Here is a 12,717-nt window from a genome sequence, read left to right as displayed (position 1 = left end):
TGGTTCTATCCTTATTTGATGTCTGTTCCAACAGCGGTTAAAGCAAATATGGCTCAAGTTATACTGGAAGAAGAAAAAGAAGAAATCAACTGAGGAGCTACATTCTGCAACAGAATGATTTTTCTTCCTTTACAAATATTGCGTTTTCGTCTTTTGTAACTCTTGGTACTAAACTTTTCTTCACGAGATTTTCTATCAGCACCGATTTCCTCAACAAAGACTCTTCAACTTGGAAGGATGATCCTGTTTACAAAAGTGGAATTGAAAAACTTTAGAAGATAGTTGTTGTGAAGGACGTTGCAGAAAGAGAAGTCAAACTCATTCAGGATTACAATAATATTCTCACTAAAGATGAAACTGAGACTGTAATAAATATCCAACTGCTACTAAATCCTCCCTTAGGAAAGAAATAATGTTCAATGTTCGTTCATTTACATAGTGTTTTGATTCTATACAAATTATTGTTGTAAATAAAAATGTTTCTCTCTTATAGAAGTTGTGTGCGTTACTAAAATAAACTTTATATTTCTTAAATTTTTCATTTTATTTTCAGGAATTTTTCGAATTAACTTTTGGGAAATTTCGTTCAGAATATTTTAAACAATTGCTGGGGTCGCCAGAATGTCCACATAAATTTCTCTAAGAAGAAAGAAAGAAATGGTCGAGATAGGGAAGAGTATACCGCTTTTGTATGGAATTAATCGTTGCGTATACTATGTTCCAACTTCAAAGAATTTGAGGGTCGCCAAGCAGTTGTCCGATTGAGCTGTAAATTTGCACAGATCATTTTTTTGTCGATTGGAACAAGATAAGGGGGTGGGAGCAGCACAATTTTAACTTTCGGAAAATTACCTATAGCTAAGGGCCACTCTAATATACATACACAACTATTTTCTAATTTTTTGTTATACGATGTATAAGGAGACATTACTTTATTACTTTGTACTTCAGGAATTCTATTTCAATAATATTTTCATATAGACTAAAGATGAGGGTTTTTTTTATCAGTCTTCATACTGGAAAACTGATTTTGCAGTATCTTATTTGTGTAAAAACACTTCATCCAATTACCGGACGGATTTTCTTCCTATTCAATGTCTATACATCAGTGTAATTCAAATTGACTGGAGGCCAAGAAAAAAATTAATTCAATTTTCCTCGTAAGCAAAAGACAACATCTATGAATATTTGGGTAGTTTTGCATAAAAATAATACTGCTTCATCTCAACTGCGATTATTTGTTTCAGTAAACCTAAAGTAAATGCATTTTATATCCATAAATAAGAGACCAGAATAAAGATTTTACACTCTTCCGCTTCTAACGTGTTATTCTAGTATAGTAAAATCGTAAAATTAATGTTGAGCTGCGAGCGAGCAAAGAATGAAACAAGAAACCCCACCTATAAATCTTTGCAATAAACTGTTGAGAAGTTCACTATACTTTACAAACAGAAGCTGGAGTAATGAATTTGTACACTTTGTGCAATAAAATGAAATATAAGTACAGAAATTATTTCCACTGCAGACAGAAAGAAAAAAATATTTGCTACAATAGCACAAAATGACAAACTACAGTACATTCCTAGTTAATTTTAAATAATGATGGCCCTCAAACAACAAACAGAAATAAGCGAATGTAATGGTCCATGATTCTTCTTGTGCTGCATACAATATATTTCGTAAATAAATTATAAACAATCTAGATGTGACTACCGCGTTTCAGTGCTGTGAATGGCTAGAAATAGTCGGATTCGCATAATGTGTCATTATCTTAGTTCTAATGAAGAACCTCGTCAGAGCTAACTGCGCATTGCAGGAGAACTGTATAATAATAATAATAATAATAATAATAATAATAATAATAATAATAATAATAATAATAATTTATTTTATCGTGTTATTTTACTACACTTTATCAACATCTCAGGTTATTTAGCGTCTGAATGAAATGAAGGTTATAATGCCGGTGAAATGAGTCCGGGGTCCAGCACCGGAAGTTACCCAGCATTTGCTCGTATTGGGTTGAGGGAAAACCCTGAAAAAACCTCAACCAGGTAACTTGCCTCGACCGGGATTCGAATCCGAGCCAGACGCGCTGAATAATAATAATAATAATAATAATAATAATAATAATAATAATAATAATAATAATAATGTTATATAAGAACAGTTTTCAAATCCTCAAGCATCTTCTTATGTCTAAATATTTTTCCGCCATTATTCTCTATCCTCCCAGTCTTCTTCTTCTAAGCTCCTCATTTTCAAAGGATCTGGAATTCCTTTCATCCATGAAATTGGTCTTCCTCTTCTCCTATTTTCCGTTGGTATCCATTCTAAAATTAGTTTGGGGAGCCGATCGTCATCCATATTTTTAATGTGTCCATACCATGTCAGTTGCTTATTACATTCACAATCTAAAATAGAACCTTGATAATCCCGTTTCCTCATTTCTCACCCTATCCAATCTTGAACACCGTGCTGCTCTTCTTAAGAAATCCATTTCAGTGAAGGTCAAAAAATTCCACAAAGTTCAATAATAAAACCGGTAACAATAATAATATATTCTTGGACATAAAATATTTGTATACAATTACTTTTTTAACATGTCTTAAATACATTCGAGAGAATAAGTTGTTTCATATAAAAAAAAAATTATGAATAGATTTTGTGACAACGGGATTTCATATAGGCCTATATTCGATAAGGAATTAAACAGAACATTTTAATAGATAATTTCAACAACAATTATCAATAACAAAAGTGATGAAATTTATAGATAACATAGGCTACTAATCGCAACAAAACTAATTATTAATAAAAAATAAAACAGAACAAATAAATCATATTGTCTAGGATGCGAAGTCGGCAATTTTATTGATAACAGTGAATATATATATATATATATATATATATATATATATATATATATTCTTGTTTAGTATTAAAAAGTAAGATTGGAAGAAATTCTGAAACTTCATAAAGTTACTGAAATTTTTGTATTAATACGTGGCTAAGCGAAATGGACTGTTAAGAAAGTAACTTCCTGAATATATAGGCCTAGAAACTGCTGAAACGTGCTTTCAAAAAGCTATGGGAGACTGTGTAGGCCTATAGGTACACATTAAGCATAACAATGAAATGAAGATATAGTTCTAAGCCACACAGAGCAAATTCTACAAGGGAGCGTGTCCAATGTCATTAGGTGCGGTATCATAATTTCTTCGGCATATAATTACGTCATTTGTTGAGTAATTTTTATAATATTATAATCATTTCAAGCGATTTTGGTCTCTCTTTTTAGGTCACGAATCTGTTCGGTCATCCAACAAGACATTTCGGTCAACATGGCATTACCACAGTCTACTATATACAGTCACGAAGCTTGAGTTGTTGAGAGTACTAGGAACAATAGACTGTGCCGGTACTATTTCGCATTGTCTGTGATGAGGCGACAGTAGCGATCCTAGTGGTTAGCAACTATCTATGGATGCACATTCCCTACGTATTGAGCTTCGTGACTGTATAATATACTAGTGGCATTACGATACAACGATACTCAGGTAATGCGACATTTCGGTATTACGGACATAGTGGTCGTCCGATTGTGTTGTCTGTATCGTAGCAATGTAGAGCCCGATCGCAAACTCGTGGCACCTGCGCGAAAGACGAATTCGCATCCACTTACATGGACTCGCCCAAGAGTCTTGCTGGAGGGGTGTTTGAACAGTACGCTCTATGAGTAAGCAGTCGCCCTCACACACAGAACCCCCCCCCCCACACTCCGAAGCCCCAGAAAGAAGGTCGCGCATGTTAGTGCCACGAGTTTGCGATCATTCTAATTCTCATTCCGTCACTAATTCTACAGAATCTTGAGCTATAACAAAATTACTATAGCGAAAATGACACAAATAATTCATTCCACGAAGAACAAACGAATGCTTGTATTACATAAATTCTGTTACCAATTTCACACGTGCAACAAACAGAAAAGCCGTCGTTACTGGCGTTGTGAGGACAGGCAAATATGTACAGCAAGATGTACCGTAACTTGCTACTGCTATGAGTCTTCATAGCATAGAAATATTCATCGCCCTTCACTTTGGAAATTTATAGATAAACTCGAAGCAGACCAGCATGACAATGAACAAGATATTACAAGGCTCCTTGGAGGACAGAGGAATGTGACGCCAGTTCTGAACAAAAAGTATATTAAAAACCAGGCGCGACTACTAGCTGTAGTGCAAAGATATGAAGAGTATAAAGATGGCGGACAGATGGATATTTACCTCAGAACTGTAGTGTACACATCGAAATTCAACCCAAGTGAGAACATAGAATAAACTGATAGTGAAGACAATCACGATTAACTTGTACTTATGTCAAAAAATTCAGTGTATTCATTCCACAAAAATAAAATGCAATAAGAAAATAGATGATTGCATAGATACATAAATAATTAAATAAGAAGTAAATAAGTGAATAAATAAATGAAGTTTAAAACTTACGGTGTAATTCAATCACATGTAAATGTATTTAACTGCTTTCTATATTTTTAATTTCAAACCTCTAAAGCTGTTATGCTGGGAAAACGTAACCGCTGTGATACACGTGTGATAGTGTAATGACGTACTATGAAGAAGAAAGACTTGCTAAGAATCCCGTGAAATTTTTCTCAAAATTTTATCCTGTTTTGATAATGAAGACGATTAGGATTACGGACGGCAAGAAAAGTGGTAGTACCTTGGGATAACCTGCACCAACATAACGAATTTCACTTGGATTTTTCACGATTTAAAACCGAACCAGTCGACCTGGTTGGCGAGTTGGTATAGCGCTGGCCTTCTATGTCCAAGGTTGCGGGTTCGATCCCGGGCCAGGTCGATGGCATTTAAGTGTGCTTAAATGCGACAGGCTCATGTCAGTAGATTTACTGGCATGTAAAAGAACTCCTGCGGGACAAAATTCCGGCACATCCGGCGACGCTGATATAACCTCTGCAGTTGCGACCGTCGTTAAATAAAACATAACATTTATAAAACCGAACCCCTAATGTCATCGTAAAATATAACAGAAATTTAAAATGTCTTCGGCATTCTAGTCTGGCTTTCCTATAACTTTAAATACACGGAAATGAAATGCTAATATCGCGCAGCTAGGTTGGCCGAGCGGTCTAAGGCGCCAGACTTAAGTTCTGGTTCTCGTAAGAGAGCGTGGGTTCGAACCCCACACCTAGCAGTAATTTTATGTAAGTATCTTCGACACTATTTAAATACCGGTTAAATGACTTTGCTCAGTATGTTTGTTCTTCTGTAAATTAAATTCCTAATTGTAACATAATACAAACTTGATGCAGTATTTCAGTGTAACTGTTGAATAAGATTATTTTGACGCATTGTTAACGACAGTGTTGTACACGCAAACATTACATACTTTGAAATATGTACCCGTATAGATATATTTTACTTTCTATCACTAAACTGAATTATTTCAGTTTGGAATAACAATTTGTCTATTAGTTCTATTGTTTTTCCTATTCCTCTTCTTTCTACCACTAGACTAAATTATTTCAGTTTGGAATAACAATTTGTATTCAAATATCTTGGAGCAACAGCAACGAATATAAATGACACTCAGGAGGAAATTAACCCATTATATCCCAGTGGCAACTAAAGTTGCCAAGGCAATAATGCTTTACTGAATGGTTGATTTCAATTTTTTTTTCTTTATTCACAATAATTGGTATAAAGATTAAAATATCCTCCACTAGTTCGTGTTGAGGTTTAGCTCATTCGTTCGTTACGTCGTTAGTACAGAAGAAATTAATGAGGAGTGCACACAAAAGTTTCTCGACTGCAACACATTCCTTCAGTAATGTAAGTATAATTATATCTAACAATTGCTGCACAATAATTTAAATTACATAAATCTATTAAGAATATGTGCAATTTTATTATATTAACCAAATTTTTAATGTACAACTTATCACAATTTCATTAGAGTGGTTTGAATTTGTGTGGCAACTTTAGTTGCCAGTGGGCACTTACGATTGTTTGTTTATCCATTTTACAAATTCTTTCAAATTTTACCATTGCTAACGCTGGAAACGAACAATGACATAATATAATTTTTTATAGCAATTCTTTCCTTCACTATTGGCTAGTTCGTAGTTCGATTCCTTGCTGTAGTACATTTTTATTTACGTAATATCTGGAACTAATATGTCTGATTTTCATCTGTTATTGCATTATCGTTTCATAGGTAGGCTATATATAAAACTGTAAGTATAGAGATTTTATACATTCATTATGAAGTAATTGGAATAAAATTTATGTTTATTTTAGGATTTCACAAAATTCCAAGAAAAGTAAAGGTAAAATCTTTAACAGTTCACAAAATTCTGGCTATTGCAGAAGACAAAGAAAGCACGGTGAATAACATAGCAATCGGTCCTCCATTCGAGGAGAAGGAAGCTGAAACAGATCAGGATTTAGACCTCTCGTATAGTGAAGCTCAAGACAAAGTTGATCACCTTCCAGCTAGAATACTTCGCTCTCGAGCTCCCCTAGAGTTTGACGCTGGGTATCATTCAGACACTTCTGCTGTATCTGCAATTACAAGAACTTTTGGAATATATACTAAGTTACTCCTATTAATACTAATGCTCTACTCCTGCTGTGGTATCTTCATCCATGGTTCCAATGAAGTCTAATGTTTTGTCAGCGACTCAATGCTCATTTGCAGGAAATGTTCCAATACAGCCTCGAAAAATAATGAAGCTAACTACTTCAAATCTAAAATGGAGCAAAGGCAGCAGAGTAAAAACTTCAGAATCAAGAAGAGAAGTCCTGATATTCGACCATACGCTAAAGATCTACTTACAGAGAAAGAGCAAAATCCCCTTTATATGCTCTTAGACCAGAGATACAAAACTGGCGAGAGAGGAGTGGAAAAGCATGGGGAAAGTGTTGGTTCCCCGTCCACAGTCACGTCACTGTCTGTGACCCGTACGCATTCACATACATAGACAGTGAATACAAATTCCCTCTTCTACCAAGTCAATGACACGGGGAAGAAGGAAGGAATGAGTGACGTATTCTGATGAGTGACGCAACGCCACAATTGGCGCCCACTTCTGCGAGCCTGTCTTAGACCCTTTTTCTCTGGAGAATTACTTCAACTTATAGTTATGGAAACCAACAGATATGCAGCTCAGCCAGCATCTTATGCATAATTTAAATACCTCAATGGAAGAGATTCTTATCAGCATCTTATGCATAATTTAAATACCTCAATGGAAGAGATTCTTATTCTAATCGGTATTCTACTTCTGTCTGGGTACCACAAACTGCCATCAAGAAGGCTTTATTGGAAAAGCGATTCGGATGTTCATGTGCCACTAGTGCCAGAATCTATGCGACACAACCGATTTGATGAACTACTGAGATTCCTTCACCTAACAAATAATGACGGATTAGATGTTCTGATTCTCTCTATAAAGTGAGACAACTCTTCCATATACTGAACGCTTCCTTCAAGCAGGTGTCCGGCAAATGTGTAAGCATTGATGAAAGTATGATCCTATGAACTGTCTAGCACCAGACAATTCATAAGGGGAAAGACTGTGCGCGTCAGATTCAAATTGTGAGTTGCTGCTGATCCATCTGGGTTTATCTTTTATGCTGAACCATATTGTGGAAGTTCAACTTGCCTTCCTGAAACAGATCCTGGCCAAGGAAGTATTGTTGTTTTGGGATTGGTTGCTCATGTGCAGTTACCAAAAGGAATAAAATTCTACTTCGATGATCTCTTCACAACTGCAGTTTGCATTTTTATTTTTCCTGATTCGTGTCTCAAAACATTTCATGATGCATGAGGACTATTTGGTGTTGAATAAAATCGACTCTTCCCTTAAATTAGACATAATAATTATGGACTGAGTGAAAAATAATAGTCTAAAGCGATGTGGTGTTTGTAAATTTGTAAGTGCTAAATAAAACAAAAGCTTTTATCGAAGTAAGATGCATTTATTTCACAATAACAAAATATTAGACACGCAAGTGCCCAGTGGCAACTAAAGTTGCCAGCCTAGAATGGTACTTTTGGTTGAAGGTACATGAATGATATAAAATTATAGTGCTTAGGGTTCTTCCAGGATCACATAACAGAAATATCACGCTAAAATCTCATACAGGGAATTACGGGCATTAATGGGTTAAACGCAGAATAAATATGGAAAATGTGTTCGCGTAGGCCTCCGCAGCTGGTGTACATGGTGTGTGGATAAGCTTCAGGGCTTCTACCTCGTTGTCTTGGTGTTATTGGCTGACGTTTCGACCGCTGTGTTGTGGCCATCTTCAGAGCAGTTGTTGGATACTATTTCCTTATCCAACAACTGCTCTGAAGATGGCCACAACACAGCGGTCGAAACGTCAGCCAATAACACCAAGACAACGCGGTAGAAGCCCTGAAGCTTATCCACACACCAAATATGGGAAATGCCTGTTATTATTCGGTTGAGAAGCTTTTGTCATCCAGTCTGCTCTCAAAAAAGCTGAAAGTTGAAATTTATAAAACAGTTATGTTACCGGTTGCTCTGTATGGTTGTGAAACGTCGACTCTCACTTTGAGAGAGGAACAGAGGTTAAGGATGTTTGAGAATAAGGTTCATAGGAAAATATTTGGGGCCAAGAGGAAAGAAGTGACAGGAGAAAGTTACACAGCGCAGAAGTGGACGCATTGTATTCTTCACCTAACATAATTAAGAACATTAAATCCAGACTTTTTTGATGGGCAGGGCATGTAGCACATACGGGCGAATCCAGAAATGCATATAGAGAGTTAATTGGCAAACCGGAGGGAAAAAGACTTTTTGGGAGGCCGAGACGTAGAATGTTAAATGTTATGTTTTATTTAACGACGCTCGGATCTGCCGAGAGTATATCAGCGTCGCCGGTGTGCCGGAATTTTGCCCCGCAGGAGTTCTTTTACATGCCAGTCGCATTTAAGCACAATTAAATGCATCGACCAGGCCCGGGATCGAACCCGCAACCTCGGGCATAGAAGGCCAGCGCTATACCAACTGCGCCAACCAGGCCAACCCGAGACGTAGATGGGAGGATAATATTAAAATGTATTTGAGGGAGGTGGGATATGATTGTAGAGACTGGGTTAATCTTGCTCAGGATAGGGACCGATGGCGGGCTTATGTGAGGGCGGCAATGAACCTCTGGGTTCCTTAAAGGTCATAAGTAAGTAAGTAAGGAATAACAATTTGTCTGTTATTGCCAATGTTTTTCCTATTACTCTTCCGCCTATTAGTTATCCTTCTCTGCATCATCATCATTAGCCTATTAACATTAACGTCTACCTTTTAGAACTAAACATTTTTACTCTTCCGTTCTTACTATTAGAGGATTATTCATTCTGAAGTAATGAAGAGTCCACACCTGTGGAGTAACGGTTAGTGCGTCTGGCCGCGAAATCAGGTGGCCCGGGTTCGATTCTCGGTTACCTGGCAAGTTACCTGGTTGAGGTTTTTTCGGGGTTTTCCCTCAACTCAATATGAGCAAATGTTGGGTAACTTTCGGTGCTGGACTCCGGCTCATTTGACCGGCATTATCACCTTCATATCATTTAGACGCTAAATAATCTGAGATGTTGACAAAGCGTGTTAAAATAACCTACTAAACAAAAAAGTAATGAAGATGTCTGACCATGTGACCATTTTCTCAGTTGGCAGAGCGTTAGCTTACGACGAGACTGGACCAGAGTTCAAATCCTCGGCATGGCATACTTATATTCGTGGTGGGCAAAGTCCAGGTTGTGAGGGTTTTTGTCCGGGTTCTCCTCTTTTATCTCTTCCTCCCACCAGTAATTTTCACAATTTCTTTTTCAATATCATCTCTGCTTCGAATAAAAAAAGGGGCACTCACTTGTTCTTGTTCGACGTTACACCAGCAGTCCACCGTGGCAGATGTTCCTCGCAGTTTCGTCCATATACTGACAATGATAGTAAGTTTACAATGGCTTTTATAAACACTGTGATCACCGGACGGTCGCCGGCAGTGTATTAGTATTTCCGACCAGTCGCCGTCATTGATTTCTAAATAGTATTTCAATGGTACATTGCTTTGATATTATAGAATCACTGTATTGAACTCTATTAAGAGTTTAACCCGTTCATATTAGATTGATACAATGGCGCTACGCGACCGGTCGGAAATACTAACGAGGAATCTTAATGGTGCCGACAGGTTGATGACCACTCTATGTTTATATAAAGTAACTATAACACAGACGACTCACAGATCCGCAGAGAAGGATCGGAGTCCCGGATCAGGGCACAACATTCTCTCTTTCGTGGGAACTTAACGACTCTGGTGGACGACAGAGGTATGACAGACACATACCAGAGATATGGCATTGGGACTCGCCTGGAGAGGAATGCGTGGTGCATCGGTTGGTGGTACCGACTTAACCGCTGATCTTAACAGGCACGCAAATAATCTCATAAGGATGAACAAAACGTTTACTTGGACTGAAGTGCATAGAGATGATCCCGTTCTATCCGGTACATTTTAATGACAAGACTACTACCACTTAACGACAACGTACGGTGAAGAAACACAAGACAAGGTCAGACAAAAATTACTTACAAGATCTAACTTAGTCATTTTCGTTTAATGTAAATTATTATTAATGATATGCTAAATAAATTAAATTACTGTGCCTTCAAACTCTGGACTTTCAGTAAATGTGACGAATGTTCATCTAAAACCAATTGATTTCACTACTTTAGTAGAAATCCTTGAGGTCGTGATAAGATTCCAGATTAATTCTTCATTATTTCTGTTGAAAGAGGTTCCGTGAAATTCAGTATGAAATATAAATATCATGATAATAAGTTGTAAGCAACATACTATTGGAAATTAATCCAACAGATAACTTCCTCTTATAAGTTGTATGGTTCTAATTTTACAGGGTTGTTTCCGATCTCTGATAACGAATTTGAATCACGTCATGTGCGTTAGAAATCACACATACAGCTAAATTGCGGCGAGAGGTGACAGACCAGTAGTGAGTGATTTCATAATCAAAGTGCACGATGTATCACAGTAGTAATGCCCAAGAAAATCGAGTCTTTTTGGGAGGGGTACATAACAACCCTTTCCGATGCCAAGTACAGTTACGTGAAAATCATACGAGCCTGCAAAAAACGTGGTTTCGTAATTTCCAAGAAAGGCATCTTCTGTGTACCTAATAAAACTGACAAAGCTCGGATAAGATTAATTCTACAGTGGAAAAAGCAAGCAAATCCACCCCCCATCACAAGTCGCCGCACCCCTCGAGATGATACACATTAATTCCATTCGAGCTTTACCAATCTTATTACGTACACAGAACTTGCCTTTCTTGGAAATAACGAAACCTCGTTTATTGCAGGCTTCTTTTATTTTCACGTAACTGTACTTGGCATGGGAAAGGGTCGTAATGCAACCCTCCCAAAAAGGCTCGATTTTCTTGGGAATTTCTGCTGTGAATCGCCGTGCACTCCATGAGATCACTCACTACTGGTCTGTCACCTCGCGCCATAGTTCAGCTGTCGTGTGACTCCTGACGCACATGATGTCATTCAAATTCGTTATCAGAAACAATCCTGTAAGAGACCATGTACGAAAATCCACAATTTCTTATACTTACTTAGAAGACTTCAAAACCTGTATGCAACTATAGAAATGAAATATTTAACACCTGTTATATTCCTCTGCAAGATGGTATAGCTAAATGACTCGAAAAGCGCTCATAATAATTACGATATTATTTCTTTTAACATTTTAATGTTACTCTATTATTACATTACCATTTATATTTTGGCCATTAAAGATTCTATTGAGTTTGCATTTCTCTAGATGTTTTTTACTTAACAATTCCTGTATTTAATTATTTTTGTCTTTCAAATTATTTTGTAGTGCTTTTATTCTGGATATTCATGACCACCCTCATTGTTAAAAAATAAACCCCCTTTCTCTAAGTTTTACAGGTTTATTGAATACCTAAAATCTTCGGAATTAGCCGAATCTCCCCCTGTTAAATCAGATCTAACACATTGTTGTAATACAGAGTTCTAATATTTTTTCGCAATGTTACTACTGTATATCATTCTGTCTGACGACAAGTTGTGTAGGTATGTGTTCTGAGCTTGAAATTAATATGTAAACATGGTCATGGTCTGCCCAAGGGCACGTCTTTCACTGCAAACCCAGCTTTCTCCAATATTTCCTATTTTCTGCCTTCCTCTTTGTCTCCTCATATGATCCATATATCTTAATATCGTCTATCATCTGATATCCTCTTCTGCCCCGAACTCTTCTCCCGTTCACCATTCTTTCCAATGCATCTTTCAGTAGGCAGTTTCTTATCAGCCAGTGACCCAAGCAATTCCTTTTCCTCTTCCTGATCAGTTTCAGCATCATTCTTTCTTCACCCACTCTTTCCAACACAACTTCATTTCTTATTCTGTCTGTCCACTTCACACGTTTTATTCTACTCCATATCTGTATTTCAAATGTTTCTATTCGCTTCTCTTCACTTACCAGATTTATTCAACAACGTATAATATAACAATAAGCATAATCAATGAATTGACAAATTAATAGGCCTATAGGAATAAATATATAGATTAATAAAGGCATGAAAAAATTTGTAAATAATACTGTC

The 12,717-nt window shown here is 36.9% G+C and overlaps 1 non-coding gene across 1 annotated transcript; it reads left to right on the top strand.

The window, feature by feature from the left end:
• Nucleotides 1–5,151: 5,151 nt before the first annotated feature.
• Nucleotides 5,152–5,235, top strand: TRNAL-UAA (transfer RNA leucine (anticodon UAA)). The gene has a single exon. It is a non-coding gene; the product is annotated as a tRNA-Leu (tRNA).
• The last annotated feature ends 7,482 nt before the right edge of the window (nt 5,236–12,717 follow it).

This window comes from Periplaneta americana, chromosome 9, assembly GCF_040183065.1.
Source record: "Periplaneta americana isolate PAMFEO1 chromosome 9, P.americana_PAMFEO1_priV1, whole genome shotgun sequence".
Classification (NCBI taxonomy): Eukaryota; Metazoa; Arthropoda; class Insecta; order Blattodea; family Blattidae; genus Periplaneta; species Periplaneta americana.
Note: the sequence above shows the minus strand (reverse complement) of the source record. Positions and strands in the feature narration are given on the sequence as shown.